The sequence below is a fragment of the Ascaphus truei genome (genome assembly GCF_040206685.1).
Source record: "Ascaphus truei isolate aAscTru1 chromosome 12 unlocalized genomic scaffold, aAscTru1.hap1 SUPER_12_unloc_4, whole genome shotgun sequence".
Lineage (NCBI taxonomy): Eukaryota > Metazoa > Chordata > Amphibia > Anura > Ascaphidae > Ascaphus > Ascaphus truei.
The window spans coordinates 357,813-377,117 of NW_027453840.1; the positions used below are offsets into that span (position 1 = coordinate 357,813).

The following is a 19,305-nucleotide window of genomic DNA, read 5'->3' on the forward strand; positions in this document are numbered from 1 at the left end:
GCTAAGTTGTTTATTTCTTCAACAGGTTTAGAAAGCACTGCTTATCTTTTGTGAATGATAACAATAAAACATTACAAATGCTTTTTCATAACAAAAAAGCTATTTGTGCTGAAGTGTGATAAGCAGTTGAACTATAACATTGATTATTCCCATTATATTTAAACAATATAGTTTTGGCAGACTGTAAAGAATGTACAAATCTCAATACATGCAGTACTTAGCACAGTCCTTAAGAAGAATTCAAATATTATCTGTAATTATAAAGTGGAAGAATTCCCTCACTCTCACACTAAAGTGCTCATTATCCTTTGTCACCTTAAGTTATTTCTGTAGGGGTAAGCCGTTTCTCCTCTATTTTATGTTGTGCAAAGTATTGCACACAAATGACCTCTTAGCACTATGTTGCAGCATAGAGATACTTATCAATAGAAGACAATGCATTTATTGAAATGGAGTTCTTTATTAAATGTTTTACAGCCAGCAGCACCCTAAAATGTATAACTTGGAAAATGTTTGAAGAATTCAGAGTGTTTTCTTCTTTAGTGTGCCACATATTCCAGTAAGTAAAGATTGCTTTGCCAAGCAGATACAAACAAAATGCAAAGTGCAGTGAAGTTTTTAATAACACGTTACCACTGAAAAAGTCAACGTAGTCAGCAGGATTTGAACCTGCGCGGGGAAACCCCAATGGATTTCAAATCCATCGCCTTAACCACTCGGCCATGACTACATAGCTGGTAGTACTGAATACAGTCACACAGATGGCTCTTGAGCGGATATGGGTAACTCTCACTAATGAATGATGACCAATATGAACTAAATAACCATAAGAACATTTTCATAAAGAGAAATACATGACTTGTTTGTACACATTGTTTAAACAACATTATCTTTGTAAAATGTTGCTTCTATTGGGTTTTTGAAAAATGACGAGAAATACTTTTTGTTAACCACATTCAATGTACAGTATGAAACAGATCTGAGGCAGAAAAAAAGAAAAGGGGTTAAAAGGAGTAATGGGAAAATGATCTAACTTGGATGTCAGAGATTAAAAGAGCAGAGTTGGAGGGCAATTGGGGCAAAAAGAAGATGGATTATTACAGGAACATGCTCCAGTGGCGTAATCGGTTAGCGCACGGTACTTATATGTCAGTATATGCTAAGCTATGCCGAGGTTGTGAGTTCAAGCCTCACCTGAAGCAAACCCTTTTTTTGTTTCATCAACCAATAGCATTGTTTGAATGTATACAATGTTAAATAAAAGGCCTATGGATGTAAATTGTAAAATGTAATCTTTTACATTAAAAACAACATTTCCGCATTTTGCTATTTGGCTTACATTGGAGCGCATGTAAAGCAGTCAAATTCAATAGGTGTCTCAATGTGGGCAAGAAGATATTGGTAATTGATGATGTATGATTTAAAAAAATAAAAAAATGAGAGCTGTCCAAGCAAATTCTTCCTTTTTTCAAACCAAAATACACCAGTGGAGCCAATGCTACCCATTATTTGGGTCTAGAGGATACATATATTTCCAGATGTATATATCCTAAAAAGGCAATCTTTAATGAGCATCCTGTCTATCTGTACTAAGTAGGGGTCAGCCTATCCCCCCTTCTTAACCTAACTATTCACCTCTCACATTCGTATCTTGCTCACCATATGTAAACCACTTCTCACCTCTCTCATAATCTGTTGTTATTACATTTCCTCCACCTACCGCCTGAGAATGATTAATAAACAAATCTAAACTCAATACAAAACCTCATTAAGAGTTAAAATTCACCCTAGCAAAGTCACATTCTACCTTTCAATCAAGCCTGAAATATTTTTTCAAACACAATTTGCACCTGAATGGCGGTGCTGGAACAAAAGCTTTCTACGTTTTGTTTTTAAATCCAAACAAGTATAAATCCCTCTTAAGAGTTAATCCTCACTGTAGCACAACCCCATGCTATTTCACCAGAGTCTTCAATTGAATAAATTCTCTTATTGCTATAGGCGAGTGGATCTTGTATGTGGTAGAAACCAAGAGTGCTGAAAGAAGTTTTGCATGTACGACCACCTTTTCTTTCAGTTTTACTTGCTTTATGCTTTATGCTTTATCAGAGTGGGCAATCATAAATGACAACATAGAAGAGGAATAAAGAATCTTCTTTTTTTTTGCCAATTACATAGCAAGCTAAAGGAAAACATGCTAAAACCACATTGAAGATTTGAGTAACACAGTTAAAATAAATATGAAGGAACAAGGCTTGATGTTAATATTAAAGATATTTTAAATGCCTTAAGCATAGAATAAAATATTCCAACACATTTGAACTTTGCAACTCACTCAAAAAAATCATGTCTTTTGATCAATTTTAAACAGAGGGTTCAGGGCTCTACGGATTTAAAGAATTTATTATATCAAATACACAACGTTTCAACCATCAAAAAGTGGTCTTTCTCAAGTGAGAAAGACCACTTTTTGATGGTTGAAACGTTGTGTATTTGATTTAATAAATTCTTTAAATCCGTAGAGCACTGAACCCTCTGTTTTTTTTTGCTGACTTTGGAGTCTGTCATTCACAATGACTCCCCTGGATCAAGAGCACCAGTAACAACAAGTATCAGTTACAGTTTTCAGTTTTTGGTGTGCAGCATTTATCTTGTTTTTTTCTGCTTTTGATCAATTTTGACATACAAAGGGTGGAGGGATACCAACATTGATCTCTTGGGTATCTAGAGGGAACTATCAATATGCAGACTATGGCAAAAGTATCAACAAAATAAACATGTCCAAGAATTAGGTATTCAATTTTGTTAATCTGCAAGACAAAAACATACAGAACCCCTATAAGATCATATTGAACCCCCCCAAAAATTAAATCTGATTTTAATATAAAATGTTCTGTCTCTGAATTTAATATCAAAGTACAAAGTACATTTGTTCTTAATGCGAATCATTCTGTTTCACAAAAGATTCCATAAAGTTTACATTTGATTAATTTCTTAATTTTCTGTAAACTTCAGGAAGTTACAGTACAATTATTACAGTACATTAATGACCATTTTTCAGTAAAATTCAAGCTAAGTTGTTTATTTCTTCAACAGGTTTAGAAAGCCCTGCCTATCTTTTGTAAATGATAACAATAAAACATTACAAATGCTTTTTCATAACAAAAAGCTATTTGTGCTGAAGTGTGATAAGCAGTTGAACTATAACATTGATTATTCCCATTATATTTAAACATTATAGTTTTGGCAGACTGTAAAGAATGTACACATCTCAATACATGCAGTACTTAGCACAGTCATTAAGAAGAATTCAAATATTATCTGTAATTATAAAGTGGAAGAATTCCCTCACTCTCACACTAAAGTGCTCATTATCCTTTGTCACCTTAAGTTATTTCTGTAGGGGTAAGCCGTTTCTCCTCTATTTTATGTTGTGCAAACTATTGCACACAAATGACCTCTTAGCACTATGTTGCAGCATAGAGATACTTATCAATAGAAGACAATGCATTTATTGAAATGGAGTTCTTTATTAAATGTTTTACAGCCAGCAGCACCCTAAAATGTATAACTTGGAAAATGTTTGAAGAATTCAGAGTGTTTTCTTCTTTAGTGTGCCACATATTCCAGTAAGTAAAGATTGCTTTGCCAAGCAGATACAAACAAAATGCAAAGTGCAGTGAAGTTTTTAATAACACGTTACCACTGAAAAAGTCAACGTAGTCAGCAGGATTTGAACCTGCGCGGGGAAACCCCAATGGATTTCTAGTCCATCGCCTTAACCACTCGGCCATGACTACATAGCTGGTAGTACTGAATACAGTCACACAGATGGCTCTTGAGCGGATATGGGTAACACTCACTAATGAATGATGACCAATATGAACTAAATAACCATGAGAACATTTTCATAAAGAGAAATACATGACTTGTTTGTACACATTGTTTAAACAACATTATCTTTGTAAAATGTTGCTTCTATTGGGTTTTTGAAAAATGACGAGAAATACTTTTTGTTAACCACATTCAATGTACAGTATGAAACAGATCTGAGGCAGAAAAAAAGAAAAGGGGTTAAAAGGAGTAATGGGAAAATGATCTAACTTGGATGTCAGAGATTAAAAGAGCAGAGTTGGAGGGCAATTGGGGCAAGAAGAAGATGGATCATTACAGGAACATGCTCCAGTGGCGTAATCGGTTAGCGCATGGTACTTATATGTCAGTATATGCTAAGCTATGCCGAGGTTGTGAGTTCAAGCCTCACCTGAAGCAAACCCTTTTTTTTTTGTTTCATCAACCAATAGCATTGTTTGAATGTATACAATGTTAAATAAAAGGCCTATGGATGTAAATTGTAAAATGTAATCTTTTACATTAAAAACAACATTTCCGCATTTTGCTATTTGGCTTACATTGGAGCGCATGTAAAGCAGTCAAATTCAATAGGTGTCTCAATGTGGGCAAGAAGATATTGGTAATTGATGATGTATGATTTAAAAAAATAAAAAAAATGAGAGCTGTCCAAGCAAATTCTTCCTTTTTTCAAACCAAAATACACCAGTGGAGCCAATGCTACCCATTATTTGGGTCTAGAGGATACATATATTTCCAGATGTATATATCCTAAAAAGTCAATCTTTAATGAGCATCCTGTCTATCTGTACTAAGTAGGGGTCAGCCTATCCCCCCTTCTTAACCCAACTATTCACCTCTCACATTCGTATCTTGCTCACCATATGTAAACCACTTCTCATCTCTCTCATAATCTGTTGTTATTACATTTCCTCCACCTACCGCCTGAGAATGATTAATAAACAAATCTAAACTCAATACAAAACCTCATTAAGAGTTAAAATTCACCCTAGCAAAGTCACATTCTACCTTTCAATCAAGCCTGAAATATTTTTTCAAACACAATTTGCACCTGAATGGCGGTGGTGGAACAAAAGCTTTCTACTTTTTGTTTTTAAATCCAAACAAGTATAAATCCCTCTTAAGAGTTAATCCTCACTGTAGCACAACCCCATGCTATTTCACCAGAGTCTTCAATTGAATAAATTCTCTTATTGCTATAGGTGAGTGGATCTTGTATGTGGTAGAAATCAAGAGTGCTGAAAGAAGTTTTGCATGTACGACCACCTTTTCTTTCAGTTTTACTTGCTTTATGCTTTATGCTTTATCAGAGTGGGCAATCATAAATGACAACATAGAAGAGGAATAAAGAATCTTCTTTTTTTTTGCCAATTACATAGCAAGCTAAAGGAAAACATGTTAAAACCACATTGAAGATTTGAGTAACACAGTTAAAGTAAATATGAAGGAACAAGGCTTGATGTTAATATTAAAGATATTTTAAATGCCTTAAGCATAGAATAAAATATTCCAACACATTTAAACTTTGCAACTCACTCAAAAAATCATGTCTTTTGATCAATTTTAAACAGAGGGTTCAGGGCTCTACGGATATAAAGAATTTATTATATCAAATACACAACGTTTCAACCATCAAAAAGTGGTCTTTCTCAAGTGAGAAAGACCACTTTTTGATGGTTGAAACGTTGTGTATTTGATATAATAAATTCTTTAAATCCGTTGACAAAGTGAGAATTTGACGTAAGGGGAGGGTCTGACATAACAGCACGGGGATCTAAGCAACCATTTTGAGTCAGCATCCATCTTAGGTGCCTGATATTGTCTATTGTCTGTATGAAAGTGGAATGAACGTTAGTTTAAAATACATTTTTTCTTCTGAAGTTCCAATTGATATTGAGCGGTTCAGCTAAGCCAAAAACCTTGAAAAACCTTGAGCAAAGTGCCAATGTTATGAAAAAGGCCAGACTGATAGGGATGGTTTCTGTATATAGAGAAAAGGTCACCAGCTTAATAAAGTATTATTGCTGAATCATCTCATTTAGACATCCCATAATGTCATCAACTCAATGTATTCGTGTGCATAATTTGTTTACCTTTTACTCTTACGTAGTGACGGCACGCAACCTTGTAGAGGGGGCGTGGGTTTAGTATTTTGTGTATAAATAATGCCTGTATGCACCATGTCTTTGGGAGGGTTTTATTTTGAAACTCTCCTCTGCGTGTGCACCGCACAAGCAATAAACTTATTTGTCATTCTGCAAAATATAACCTCAGACTTGTGTTGTTATTTCACAGAGCTTTATCAGATGGCGCACCGAATAGAAACCCAAAAAACACCGGAAGCTGAGCACCTGGAAAAACCACTCCTCGGTCACTCAAATCTGAGCGCTCATAAGAATCAAGGTAAAAGGCACCTTTTAAGGAAAGCCTGAGTTTAAAAAGTTGTTTTGAGTGATGTGTAGAGAGATGTGTTTTGAAGGGTGTCTCAATCTGTGTTGACGGGTTAACCTAGCAGTGTCAAATAAGTTTATTTGTCTGTTCCTGTATCCATTTTAAAGTGTTAAGTTTTAAGTTTTATTGGGATTAAGGTGAGAGTCCCATTAAAAGTTTTGGTGTTTTGGTGATGAAGGTGAGTGTTTGTATGCGTAAGGGATTGTTTTTCAGACTGTCCTGGGTTGTGATAAATATTTTTCTTGTCTGAGCAGGAAGGGTCCCTGATTGTACATTTGCTCTGTCTTGTCAGTAACATACCAAATGAAGTTATTTATGGATATCTGTTTAGAAGGTCTTATCTGTATCCATGTTATAGAAGTATAAGGTTTATCAGGACTGGGTTGGACCCGCTGAAGTAATTCAAGTGTTTTCTTGGGTATAGTTATGGTGAAAAAATCAGAACAATAACATGCCAAAAGAGTTGTACGTAATCAGCTTGCGCTGATTATTGTATCAGGTGTATTGTACAGGTCAATTAAATTTGATTTCTGTAACCGAAGAAGTATTGTACAGGTCAATTAAATTTGATTACTGTAAGAGGAGAATAATGGGAAACCAAAGTTCTCAGAATTTGCCGTTAGAGGTTGTGTGTCTGCAGACAAAGATTATAAAGAATGGATACAGAGAACAAGAAGAGACAATATAAATATGTTTTGTTGGCCAATGAAAAATACATGCAAGTTCAAATGAAAATACATGCAAGTTCAAATGAAAATACACATGCAAGTCCCAGTGAAAAACATGCCACCCCAATGAAAAAAGTTTGTTTGCAATAAATTACTATTGAAGGAAGAGTGAAACTATGAGTAGCCGCACCGGTTTTCTTATCCGTAAGAATGCGAACGCAAGGGCTCATAGTGGAACCTTCTAACTTTCAGTAATCCCTGTGTGTCTATGGTAGTATAAATCTTTGGATTTTATGAGGTTTTTGTTGCAAAAGTCAAGCATGGCGTGCCCGGCTGGCGGACACCGCAGAAATCAGTTGTGAACGTATAAGCTTTTCCTTCCATTTCCCCACATGCAATAAGTGGTTATAAATCATTTCCTGATATAAACTCAAGTTTCGGTGCCGGCAAGTAAAATTGTTGCGCCCTTAATGGAGAGTGGTTAGATGGATTTGATACCCTAATGAATTTTTCCTGAATGATTACCTGTGTGAAAGATAAACCATGCTAAGTATCACGTGTGCACAAATCACCATCCAAAAACTTGCAAGTACGTACGAAAACATGAATATTTTTTGCTCACAATGAAATCAAAGGTCTGATAGAAAGAGTTTCAAAATCGCAGCAGCACAGAGCGTGCCCCCACTTTTTTTTCTCCAGCGCGAGGAATGTGCTAAGATACGAAAGTTTAACTCAGAAAGCTCCGGAGCATCAGAGTAGTTTTAAAGTCAGGTTATTTATGAGAATAAAGAAAGAGAAGAGAACTTTTATTAATAGTTGCAGGGTGAAATTGTTGGGTAATAGGGGAGAAATGTCTTTCTTTTATTTGTTTGTTATTTTTGTGATGTTGTGTGGCTGTGTGTGAGAGAATTTTTTTTGTATTGTGTGTGTTCTGTATTGTGTTTAACGAGTAAAAACACATTTCAATTTTATTTCTAGAGGATTAAGATGTTTGGGAATATTTTGTGTTTAAAAATGTGGGTAAAAGCTCATAAGCATTGTTTGAAGTATATATTGTATTGTATGTTTTCATGTATATAACGCCATTAATATGCACAGCGCTTCACAGGAGTGGTGCACGTCGTAATCATATAGGTAGCAAAGGGTAAAGGTAAGAGGTCATGGAATAAGTGATCCAGACATAAAAGTAAAAGTTGAGCAAAGAGAAGTCACTGCTCTGAGGAGCTTACAATCTAATTGGTAGGTAGGGAGAGCGTACAGAAGCAGTAGGCTTTGATTAGAAGCCAGGAGAGGAATTTCAGGAGGGGAAATGCAGAATCAGAGTTTAAAGAGTAGAGTGATTCTGGCAGCAGCGTTTGGGAGAGATAGTAGGGAAGACAGGTGAAAGTCAGGAAGCTGGGATAGCAGGGAATTACAGTTAGCAAGAGGGGAGAGAATGAGGGTCTGAATCAGAGTTTTAATAGTTGAGCAACAGAGGAACAGGTGTATCTTTGTGATATTGTGGAGGAAAAAGCGACAGTTATAGAAATGTTTTGAATGAAAGAGTAGAATATGAGAGAGAAGTTGGGAGTGATCCCTAAGCAGCGTGCTTGAGCTACTGCATGGAAGATTCAAGAGTAATGTGAAACTAGATAATAGGGTCAGGTTTGGGAGGAAGTATGAGGAACTCTGTTTTTGCCATGTTAAATTTAAGGTGAAAGAGGGCCTTCCAGGATGAGATAACAGAGGGACATTCAGAAACTTAGGTTTGTATGGCAGGTGTAAGGTCAGGGTTTGAAAAGTAAATGAGGGGGTTGTCAGCATGGAGGTGATATTTAAACCTAACAGATGTTATTAGGTCACCTAGTGAGAGTGTGTACAGAGAAAAGAGAAGAGTGTGGTCCACAGAGGCAAATGCTGCAGAGAGTAATAGGAGCAGAGTGTAATGACCTCTGTCTGGGGCAGCCTATAGGTCATCAGTTATTTTAGTTAGAATTGTCTCCGTGGAGGGAGCAGTGCAGAAGTCAGATTGTAGATGGTTAAGGAGAGAAGGGGTGTGGAGAAAATGGAGCAAGCAAGAGGATACAAAACAAGTTCAGTAGTTAGAAAGACAGGTAAGGTCAAGCTTGCTATTTTTGAGTCATGGTATAACTAATACATGTTTGAAGGAGAATGGAAATGTAGCAGATTAGAGGGAGAAAGGAGATCAACAGTGATGGTGACATTCTCTTCTGATACAGTGGAAAAAGAGTCAAGGAAAGCAGGAAGAGAGTAGGAAGCAGGAGTAGGATAGGAGGAAAAAGAGGGAATGTTCTGGTGTATGAATTCAACATCTTTCTTAAAATAGTCAGCAAAAGTCCTGAGGTGAGGTGAAGGAAGAGTTAGTGAGGGTTAGACTTTTGAGTGTTGACTAATGGAGAGAAATAGGTTTGTGTAGCTTGAGAAAGGACAGAATTGCAACAGGATAGCATAAATTTGTAGTGAATGAAGTCAGTGAAACTATGAAAGTTCAAAACAGAAGGCATTAAAAAGAACTGAGTGTAGGGAGATAGCATGAGCGTGTGGAGTTATTTATGTGTTAAGAAGTTATATAAACCTAGCTATATAAAAGCCTGTGGGTTAATTTTTAAGAGGCCATAAAAAATGTAGTTCTTAGGGCTCTGGATAAAGCTCCATGTATTTAAACTTTAAGCAAAGGTTCTAATCCAATAATTATTATTTTTCAGGAAGAAGCTGTGGTGTACCGTTATCTTATCTTTTCAGGGTCAATTGGCGAAACGCCCAGAAACAAAATGGCTCTTTGCCTGGAAACAAGTCTTATAGAAAATATTTTTTCTTTAGTCAGATGAATATGCAGTGTCTTTAAAATTATAAAGCTGACCATGTGCTCAGCACTGTGCAAAGAGATTATGTAAAGCAAGACATTAGTGTGAAGTCTTATACAAAATCATTTGTCTATTAACTGAATATGTGATGTATGTTATAACGAATTAACCATTTATTTTTTCCAAAGGTGTCCGTAAGCAGTGGTTATTGTAAAAATTGCTGTGTAATCTAGAATGGGTTTGCCAGAAAGGGGTGAATTTGGGAGTCACCTCTCATTTGTGGGTGTGTCACGTGTTGCAAAGGTATGATCCACAGGTGTGCGACCCCCTCCCCCATTCGGATGCCACTCTTTACAGATGCCAGAAAACAGCAGTACCTTGAAGAAAGAAGATGCCGATCACAGTTATTCAATTCATCAAAAGACATATTGGCCGCAGCGCCTTACGAGACTATGACAGTGAAGGGCACGCGCCCTTGTCCTCTGAGTTATCCCTGGACTATCATCATTAACTTAATTCTCAAAAGCTATGTTTTAAGAATAAAAAGGAGGGAGTGACAAAGTGAGAATTTGACGTAAGGGGAGGGTCTGACATAACAGCACGGGGATCTAAGCAACCATTTTGAGTCAGCATCCATCTTAGGTGCCTGATATTGTCTATTGTCTGTATGAAAGTGGAATGAACGTTAGTTTAAAATACATTTTTTCTTCTGAAGTTCCAATTGATATTGAGCGGTTCAGCTAAGCCAAAAACCTTGAAAAACCTTGAGCAAAGTGCCAATGTTATGAAAAAGGCCAGACTGATAGGGATGGTTTCTGTATATAGAGAAAAGGTCACCAGCTTAATAAAGTATTATTGCTGAATCATCTCATTTAGACATCCCATAATGTCATCAACTCAATCTATTCGTGTGCATAATTCGTTTACCTTTTACGCTTACGTAGTGACGACACGCAACCTTGTAGAGGGGGCGTGGGTTTAGTATTTTGTGTATAAATAATGCCTGTATGCACCATGTCTTTGGGAGGGTTTTATTTTGAAACTCTCCTCTGCGTGTGCACCGCACAAGCAATAAACTTATTTGTCATTCTGCAAAATATAACCTCAGACTTGTGTTGTTATTTCACAGAGCTTTATCACCGTAGAGCACTGAACCCTCTGTTTTTTTTGCTGACTTTGGAGTCTGTCATTCAGAGGGACTCCCCTGGATCAAGAGCACCAGTAACAACAAGTATCAGTTACAGTTTTCAGTTTTTGGTGTGCAGCATTTATCTTGTTTTTTTCTGCTTTTGATCAATTTTGACATACAAAGGTTGGAGGGATACCAACATTGATCTCTTGGGTATCTAGAGGGAATTATCAATATGCAGACTATGGCAAAAGTATCAACAAAATAAACATGTCCAAGAATTAGATATTCAATTTTGTTAATCTGCAAGACAAAAACATACAGAACCCCTATAAGATCATATTGAACCCCCCAAAAAATTAAATCTGATTTTAATATAAAATGTTCTGTCTCTGAATTTAATATCAAAGTACAAAGTACATTTGTTCTTAATGCGAATCATTCTGTTTCACAAAAGATTCCATAAAGTTTACATTTGATTAATTTCTTAATTTTCTGTAAACTTCAGGAAGTTACAGTACAATTATTACAGTACATTAATGACAATTTTTCAGTAAAATTCAAGCTAAGTTGTTTATTTCTTCAACAGGTTTAGAAAGCACTGCTTATCTTTTGTGAATGATAACAATAAAACATTACAAATGCTTTTTCATAACAAAAAAGCTATTTGTGCTGAAGTGTGATAAGCCGTTGAACTGTAACATTGATTATTCCCATTATATTTAAACAATATAGTTTTGGCAGACTGTAAAGAATGTACACATATCAATACATGCAGTACTTAGCACAGTCCTTAAGAAGAATTCAAATATTATCTGTAATTATAAAGTGGAAGAATTCCCTCACTCTCACACTAAAGTGCTCATTATCCTTTGTCACCTTAAGTTATTTCTGTAGGGGTAAGCCGTTTCTCCTCTATTTTATGTTGTGCAAAGTATTGCACACAAATGACCTCTTAGCACTATGTTGCAGCATAGAGATACTTATCAATAGAAGACAATGCATTTATTGAAATGGAGTTCTTTATTAAATGTTTTACAGCCAGCAGCACCCTAAAATGTATAACTTGGAAAATGTTTGAAGAATTCAGAGTGTTTTCTTCTTTAGTGTGCCACATATTCCAGTAAGTAAAGATTGCTTTGCCAAGCAGATACAAACAAAATGCAAAGTGCAGTGAAGTTTTTAACAACACATTACCACTGAAAAAGTCAACGTAGTCAGCAGGATTTGAACCTGCGCGGGGAAACCCCAATGGATTTCAAGTCCATCGCCTTAACCACTCGGCCATGACTACATAGCTGGTAGTACTGAATACAGTCACACAGATGGCTCTTGAGCGGATATGGGTAACACTCACTAATGAATGATGACCAATATGAACTAAATAACCATGAGAACATTTTCATAAAGAGAAATACATGACTTGTTTGTACACATTGTTTAAACAACATTATCTTTGTAAAATGTTGCTTCTATTGGGTTTTTGAAAAATTACGAGAAATACTTTTTGTTAACCACATTCAATGTACAGTATGAAACAGATCTGAGGCAGAAAAAAAGAAAAGGGGTTAAAAGGAGTAATGGGAAAATGATCTAACTTGGATGTCAGAGATTAAAAGAGCAGAGTTGGAGGGCAATTGGGGCAAGAAGAAGATGGATCATTACAGAAACATGCTCCAGTGGTGTAATCGGTTAGCGCACAGTACTTATATGTCAGTATATGCTGAGCTATGCCGAGGTTGTGAGTTCAAGCCTCACCTGAAGCAAACCCTTTTTTTGTTTCATCAACCAATAGCATTGTTTGAATGTATACAATGTTAAATAAAAGGCCTATGGATGTAAATTGTAAAATGTAATCTTTTACATTAAAAACAACATTTCCGCATTTTGCTATTTGGCTTACATTGGAGCGCATGTAAAGCAGTCAAATTCAATAGGTGTCTCAATGTGGGCAAGAAGATATTGGTAATTGATGATGTATGATTTAAAAAAATTAAAAAATGAGAGCTGTCCAAGCAAATTCTTCCTTTTTTCAAACCAAAATACACCAGTGGAGCCAATGCTACCCATTATTTGGGTCTAGAGGATACATATATTTCCAGATGTATATATCCTAAAAAGGCAATCTTTAATGAGCATCCTGTCTATCTGTACTAAGTAGGGGTCAGCCTATCCCCCCTTCTTAACCCAACTATTCACCTCTCACATTCGTATCTTGTTCATCATATGTGAACCACTTCTCACCTCTCTCATAATCTGTTGTTATTACATTTCCTCCACCTACCCCCTGAGAATGATTAATAAACAAATCTAAACTCAATACAAAACCTCATTAAGAGTTAAAATTCACCCTAGCAAAGTCACATTCTACCTTTCAATCAAGCCTGAAATATTTTTTCAAACACAATTTGCACCTGAATGGCGGTGGTGGAACAAAAGCTTTCTATGTTTTGTTTTTAAATCCAAACAAGTGTAAATCCCTCTTAAGAGTTAATCCTCACTGTAGCACAACCCCAGAGTCTTCAATTGAATAAATTATCTTATTGCTATTGGCGAGTGGATCTTGTATGTGGTAGAAACCAAGAGTGCTGAAAGAAGTTTTGCATGTACGACCACCTTTTCTTTCAGTTTTACTTGCTTTATGCTTTATGCTTTATCAGAGTGGGCAATCATAAATGACAACATAGAAGAGGAATAAAGAATCTTCTTTTTTTTGCCAATTACATAGCAAGCTAAAGGAAAACATGCTAAAACCACAATGAAGATTTGAGTAACACAGTTAAAGTAAATATGAAGGAACAAAGCTTGATGTTAATATTAAAGATATGTTAAATGCCTTAAGCATAGAATAAAATATTCCAACACATTTGAACTTTGCAACTCACTCAAAAAATCATGTCTTTTGATCAATTTTAAACAGAGGGTTCAGGGCTCTACGGATTTAAAGAATTTATTATATCAAATACACAACGTTTCAACCATCAAAAAGTGGTCTTTCTCAAGTGAGAAAGACCACTTACTGATGGTTGAAACGTTGTGTATTTGATTTAATAAATTCTTTAAATCCGTAGAGCCCTGAACCCTCTGGTTTTTTTGCTGACTTTGGAGTCTGTCATTCACAGGGACTCCCCTGGATCAAGAGCACCAGTAACAACAAGTATCAGTTACAGTTTTCAGTTTTTGGTGTGCAGCATTTATCTTGTTTTTTTTCTGCTTTTGATCAATTTTGACATACAAAGTTGGAGGGATACCAACATTGATCTCTTGGGTATCTAGAGGGAACTATCAATATGCAGACTATGGCAAAAGTATCAACAAAATAAACATGTCCAAGAATTAGGTATTCAATATTGTTAATCTGCAAGACAAAAACATACAGAACCCCTATAAGATCATATTGAACCCCCCAAAAAAAATTAAATCTGATTTTAATATAAAATGTTCTGTCTCTGAATTTAATATCAAAGTACAAAGTACATTTGTTCTTAATGCGAATCATTCTGTTTCACAAATAATTCCATAAAGTTTACATTTGATTAATTTCTTAATTTTCTGGAAACTTCAGGAAGTTACAGTACAATTATTACAGTACATTAATGACCATTTTTCAGTAAAATTCAAGCTAAGTTGTTTATTTCTTCAACAGGTTTAGAAAGCCCTGCTTATCTTTTGTGAATGATAACAATAAAACATTACAAATGCTTTTTCATAACAAAAAGCTATTTGTGCTGAAGTGTGATAAGCAGTTGAACTATAACATTGATTATTCCCATTATATTTAAACAATATAGTTTTGTCAGACTGTAAAGAATGTACACATCTCAATACATGCAGTACTTAGCACAGTCCTTAAGAAGAATTCAAATATTATCTGTAATTATAAAGTGGAAGAATTCCCTCACTCTCACACTAAAGTGCTCATTATCCTTTGTCACCTTAAGTTATTTCTGTAGGGGTAAGCCGTTTCTCCTCTATTTTATGTTGTGCAAAGTATTGCACACAAATGACCTCTTAGCGCTATGTTGCAGCATGGAAATACTTATCAATAGAAGACAATGCATTTATTGAAATGGAGTTCTTTATTAAATGTTTTACAGCCAGCAGCACCCTAAAATGTATAACTTGGAAAATGTTTGAAGAATTCAGAGTGTTTTCTTCTTTAGTGTGCCACATATTCCAGTAAGTAAAGATTGCTTTGCCAAGCAGATACAAACAAAATGCAAAGTACAGTGAAGTTTTTAATAACACGTTACCACTGAAAAAGTCAACGTAGTCAGCAGGATTTGAACCTGTGCAGGGAAACCCCAATGGATTTCTAGTCCATCGCCTTAACCACTCGGCCATGACTACATAGCTGGTAATACTGAATACAGTCACACAGATGGCTCTTGAGCGGATATGGGTAACACTCACTAATGAATGATGACCAATATGAACTAAATAACCATGAGAACATTTTCATAAAGAGAAATACATGACTTGTTTGTACACATTGTTTAAACAACATTATCTTTGTAAAATGTTGCTTCTATTGGGTTTTTCAACAATGACGAGAAATACTTTCTGTTAACCACATTCAATGTACAGTATGAAACAGATCTGAGGCAGAAAAAAAGAAAAGGGGTTAAAAGGAGTAATGGGAAAATGATCTAACTTGGATGTCAGAGATTAAAAGAGCAGAGTTGGAGGGCAATTGGGCAAGAAGAACATGGATCATTACAGGAAAATGCTCCAGTGGCGTAATACGTTAGCACACGGTACTTATATGTCAGTATATGCTAAGCTATGCCGAGGTTGTGAGTTCAAGCCTCACCTGAAGCCAACCCTTTTTTTGTTTCATCAACCAATAGCATTGTTTGAATGTATACAATGTTAAATAAAAGGCCTATGGATGTAAATTGTAAAATGTAATCTTTTACATTAAAAACAACATTTCCGCATTTTGCTATTTGGCTTACATTGGAGCGCATGTAAAGCAGTCAAATTCAATAGGTGTCTCAATGTGGGCAAGAAGATGTTGGTAATTGATGATGTATGATTTTAAAAAATAAAAAAATGAGAGCTGTCCAAGCACATTCTTCCTTTTTTCAAACCAAAATACACCAGTGGAGCCAATGCTACCCATTATTTGGGTCTAGAGGATACATATATTTCCAGATTTATATATCCTAAAAAGGCAATCTTTAATGAGCATCCTGTCTATCTGTACTAAGTAGGGGTCAGCCTATCCCCCCTTCTTAACCCAACTATTCACCTATCACATTCGTATCTTGCTCACCATATGTAAACCACTTCTCACCTCTCTCATAATCTGTTGTTATTACATTTCCTCCACCTACCACCTAAGAATGATTAATAAACAAATCTAAACTCAATACAAAACCCCATTAAGAGTTGAAATTCACCCTAGCAAAGTCACATTCTACCTTTCAATCAAGCCTGAAATATTTTTTCAAACACAATTTGCACCTGAATGGCGGTGGTGGAACAAAAGCTTTCTACGTTTTGTTTTTAAATCCAAACAAGTATAAATCCCTCTTAAGAGTTAATCCTCACTGTAGCACAACCCCATGCAATTTCACCAGAGTCTTCAATTGAATAAATTCTCTTATTGCTATAGGCAAGTGGATCTTGTATGTGGTAGAAACCAAGAGTGCTGAAAGAAGTTTTGCATGTACGACCACCTTTTCTTTCAGTTTTACTTGCTTTATGCTTTATGCTTTATCAGAGTGGGCAATCATAAATGACAACATAGAAGAGGAATAAAGAATCTTCTTTTTTTTGCCAATTACATAGCAAGCTAAAGGAAAACATGCTAAAACCACATTGAAGATTTGAGTAACACAGTTAAAGTAAATATGAAGGAACAAGGCTTGATGTTAATATTAAAGATATTTTAAATGCCTTAAGCATAGAATAAAATATTCCAACACATTTGAACTTTGCAACTCACTCAAAAAATCATGTCTTTTGATCAATTTTAAACAGAGGGTTCAGGGCTCTACGGATTTAAAGAATTTATTATATCAAATACACAACGTTTCAACCATCAAAAAGTGGTCTTTCTCAAGTGAGAAAGACTACTTTTTGATGGTTGAAACGTTGTGTATTTGATTTAATAAATTCTTTAAATCCGTAGAGCCCTGAACCCTCTGTTTTTTTTGCTGACTTTGGAGTCTGTCATTCACAGGGACTCCCCTGGATCAAGAGCACCAGTAACAACAAGTATCAGTTAGAGTTTTCAGTTTTTGGTGTGCAGCATTTATCTTGTTTTTTTCTGCTTTTGATCAATTTTGACATACAAAGGGTGGAGGGATACCAACATTGATCTCTTGGGTATCTAGAAGGAACTATCAATATGCAGACTATGGCAAAAGTATCAACAAAATAAACATGTCCAAGAATTAGGTATTCAATATTGTTAATCTGCAAGACAAAAACATACAGAACACCTATAAGATCATATTGAACCCCCAAAAAAATTAAATCTGATTTTAATATAAAATGTTCTGTCTCTGAATTTAATATCAAAGTACAAAGTACATTTGTTCTTTAAATGTTTTACAGCCAGCAGCACCCTAAAATGTATAACTTGGAAAATGTTTGAAGAATTCAGAGTGTTTTCTTCTTTAATGTGCCACATATTCCAGTAAGTAAAGATTGCTTTGCCAAGCAAATACAAACAAAATGCAAAGTGCAGAGAAGTTTTTAATAACACGTTACCACTGAAAAATTCAACGTAGTCAGCAGGATTTGAACCTGCGCGGGGAAACCCAAGTGGATTTCTAGTCCATCGCCTTAACCACTCGGCCATGACTACATAGCTGGTAGTATTGAATTCAGTCACACAGATGGCTCTTGAGCGGATATGGGTAACACTCACTAATGAATGATGACCAATATGAACTAAATAACCATGAGAACATTTTCATAAAGATAAATACATGACTCGTTTGTATACATTGTTTAAACAACATTATCTTTGTAAAATGTTGCTTCTATTGGGTTTTTGAACAATGACGAGAAATACTTTATGTTAATCACATTCAATGTACAGAATGAAACAGATCTGAGGCAGAAAAAAAGAAAAGGGGTTAAAAGGAGTAATGGGAAAATGATCTAACTTGGATGTCAGAGATTAAAAGAGCATAGTTGGAGGGCAATTGGGGCAAGAAGAACATGGATCATTAGAGGAACATGCTCCAGTGGCGTAATTGGTTAGCGCATGGTATTTATATGTCAGTATATGCTAAGCTATGCTGAGGTTGTGAGTTCAAGCCTCACCTGAAGCAAACCCTTTTTTTATTTCATCAACCAATAGCATTGTTTGAATGTATACAATGTTAAATAAAAGGCCTATGGATGTAAATTGTAAAATGTAATCTTTTACATTAAAAACAACATTTCCGCATTTTGCTATTTGGCTTACATTGGAGCGCATGTAAAGCAGTCAAATTCAATTGGTGTCTCAATGTGGGCAAATAGATATTGGTAATTGATGATGTATGATTTAAAAAAATTAAAAAATGAGAGCTGTCCAAGCACATTCTTCCTTTTTTCAAACCAAAATACACCAGTGGAGTCAATGCTATCCATTATTTGGGTCTAGAGGATACATATATTTCCAGATTTATATATCCTAAAAAGGCAATCTTTAATGAGCATCCTGTCTATCTGTACTAAGTAAGGTTCAGCCTATCCCCCCTTCTTAAGACAACTATTCACCTCTCACATTCGTATCTTGCTTACCATATGTAAACCACTTCTCACCTCTCTCATAATCTGTTGTTATTACATTTCCTCCACCTACCCCCTAAGAATGATTAATAAACAAATCTAAACTCAATACAAAACCCCATTAAGTGTTAAAATTCACCCCAGCAAAGTCACATTCTACCTTTCAATCAAGCCTGAAATATTTTTTCAAACACAATTTGCACCTGAATGGCGGTGGTGGAACAAAAGCTTTCTACGTTTTGTTTTTTGTTTTTTATAACTTGTATTTTATTGAAGTGTAAATACATGATATACATGAAAAACATATCCAATGCATGGTGAACAGGGTAGCATATATTACATAATGATGTAGGTATAACATATTTAATGAGCCCACGCGTTTTTTTGAGCCCTACTCCGCCGTGTAGGTAAAGATCTTATTTTAGGTGATGTTTATCCATGGTAAAATAATATTTGTTACAAACAAGGAAAAAAAAAAAAAAATAATAATAATAAAAAAAAAAAGGGGAGGAGGTAGTTTAGAGGGGGGTGGAAGGAGGAATGGGAGCATATAGGGTGAGGATGTAGTGGTTTCAGGAGTCTACTGAGACAGCTCATGAACTATAGAACCTCGTAGAAAATCATGTGGCAGTATAAGTAGTTA

At 35.5% G+C, this 19,305-nt stretch overlaps 7 non-coding genes across 7 annotated transcripts; 2 read left to right on the forward strand and 5 right to left on the reverse strand.

Annotated features, from left to right (window-relative positions):
• Nucleotides 1-648: 648 nt before the first annotated feature.
• TRNAS-UGA (transfer RNA serine (anticodon UGA)) lies at nt 649-730 on the reverse strand. Its single transcript has one exon. It is a non-coding gene; the product is annotated as a tRNA-Ser (tRNA).
• A 379-nt stretch (nt 731-1,109) lies between these two features.
• Nucleotides 1,110-1,202, forward strand: TRNAI-UAU (transfer RNA isoleucine (anticodon UAU)). The gene is given in 2 exon segments: nt 1,110-1,147; nt 1,167-1,202. It is a non-coding gene; the product is annotated as a tRNA-Ile (tRNA).
• Nucleotides 1,203-3,718: 2,516 nt separating this feature from the next.
• On the reverse strand, nt 3,719-3,800 carry TRNAS-AGA (transfer RNA serine (anticodon AGA)). Its single transcript has one exon. It is a non-coding gene; the product is annotated as a tRNA-Ser (tRNA).
• Nucleotides 3,801-4,179: 379 nt separating this feature from the next.
• On the forward strand, nt 4,180-4,272 carry TRNAI-UAU (transfer RNA isoleucine (anticodon UAU)). Its single transcript is given in 2 exon segments — nt 4,180-4,217; nt 4,237-4,272. It is a non-coding gene; the product is annotated as a tRNA-Ile (tRNA).
• Nucleotides 4,273-12,137: 7,865 nt separating this feature from the next.
• Nucleotides 12,138-12,219, reverse strand: TRNAS-UGA (transfer RNA serine (anticodon UGA)). Its single transcript has one exon. It is a non-coding gene; the product is annotated as a tRNA-Ser (tRNA).
• Nucleotides 12,220-15,193: 2,974 nt separating this feature from the next.
• Nucleotides 15,194-15,275, reverse strand: TRNAS-AGA (transfer RNA serine (anticodon AGA)). The gene has a single exon. It is a non-coding gene; the product is annotated as a tRNA-Ser (tRNA).
• A 2,388-nt stretch (nt 15,276-17,663) lies between these two features.
• On the reverse strand, nt 17,664-17,745 carry TRNAS-AGA (transfer RNA serine (anticodon AGA)). Its single transcript has one exon. It is a non-coding gene; the product is annotated as a tRNA-Ser (tRNA).
• Nucleotides 17,746-19,305: the final 1,560 nt, after the last annotated feature.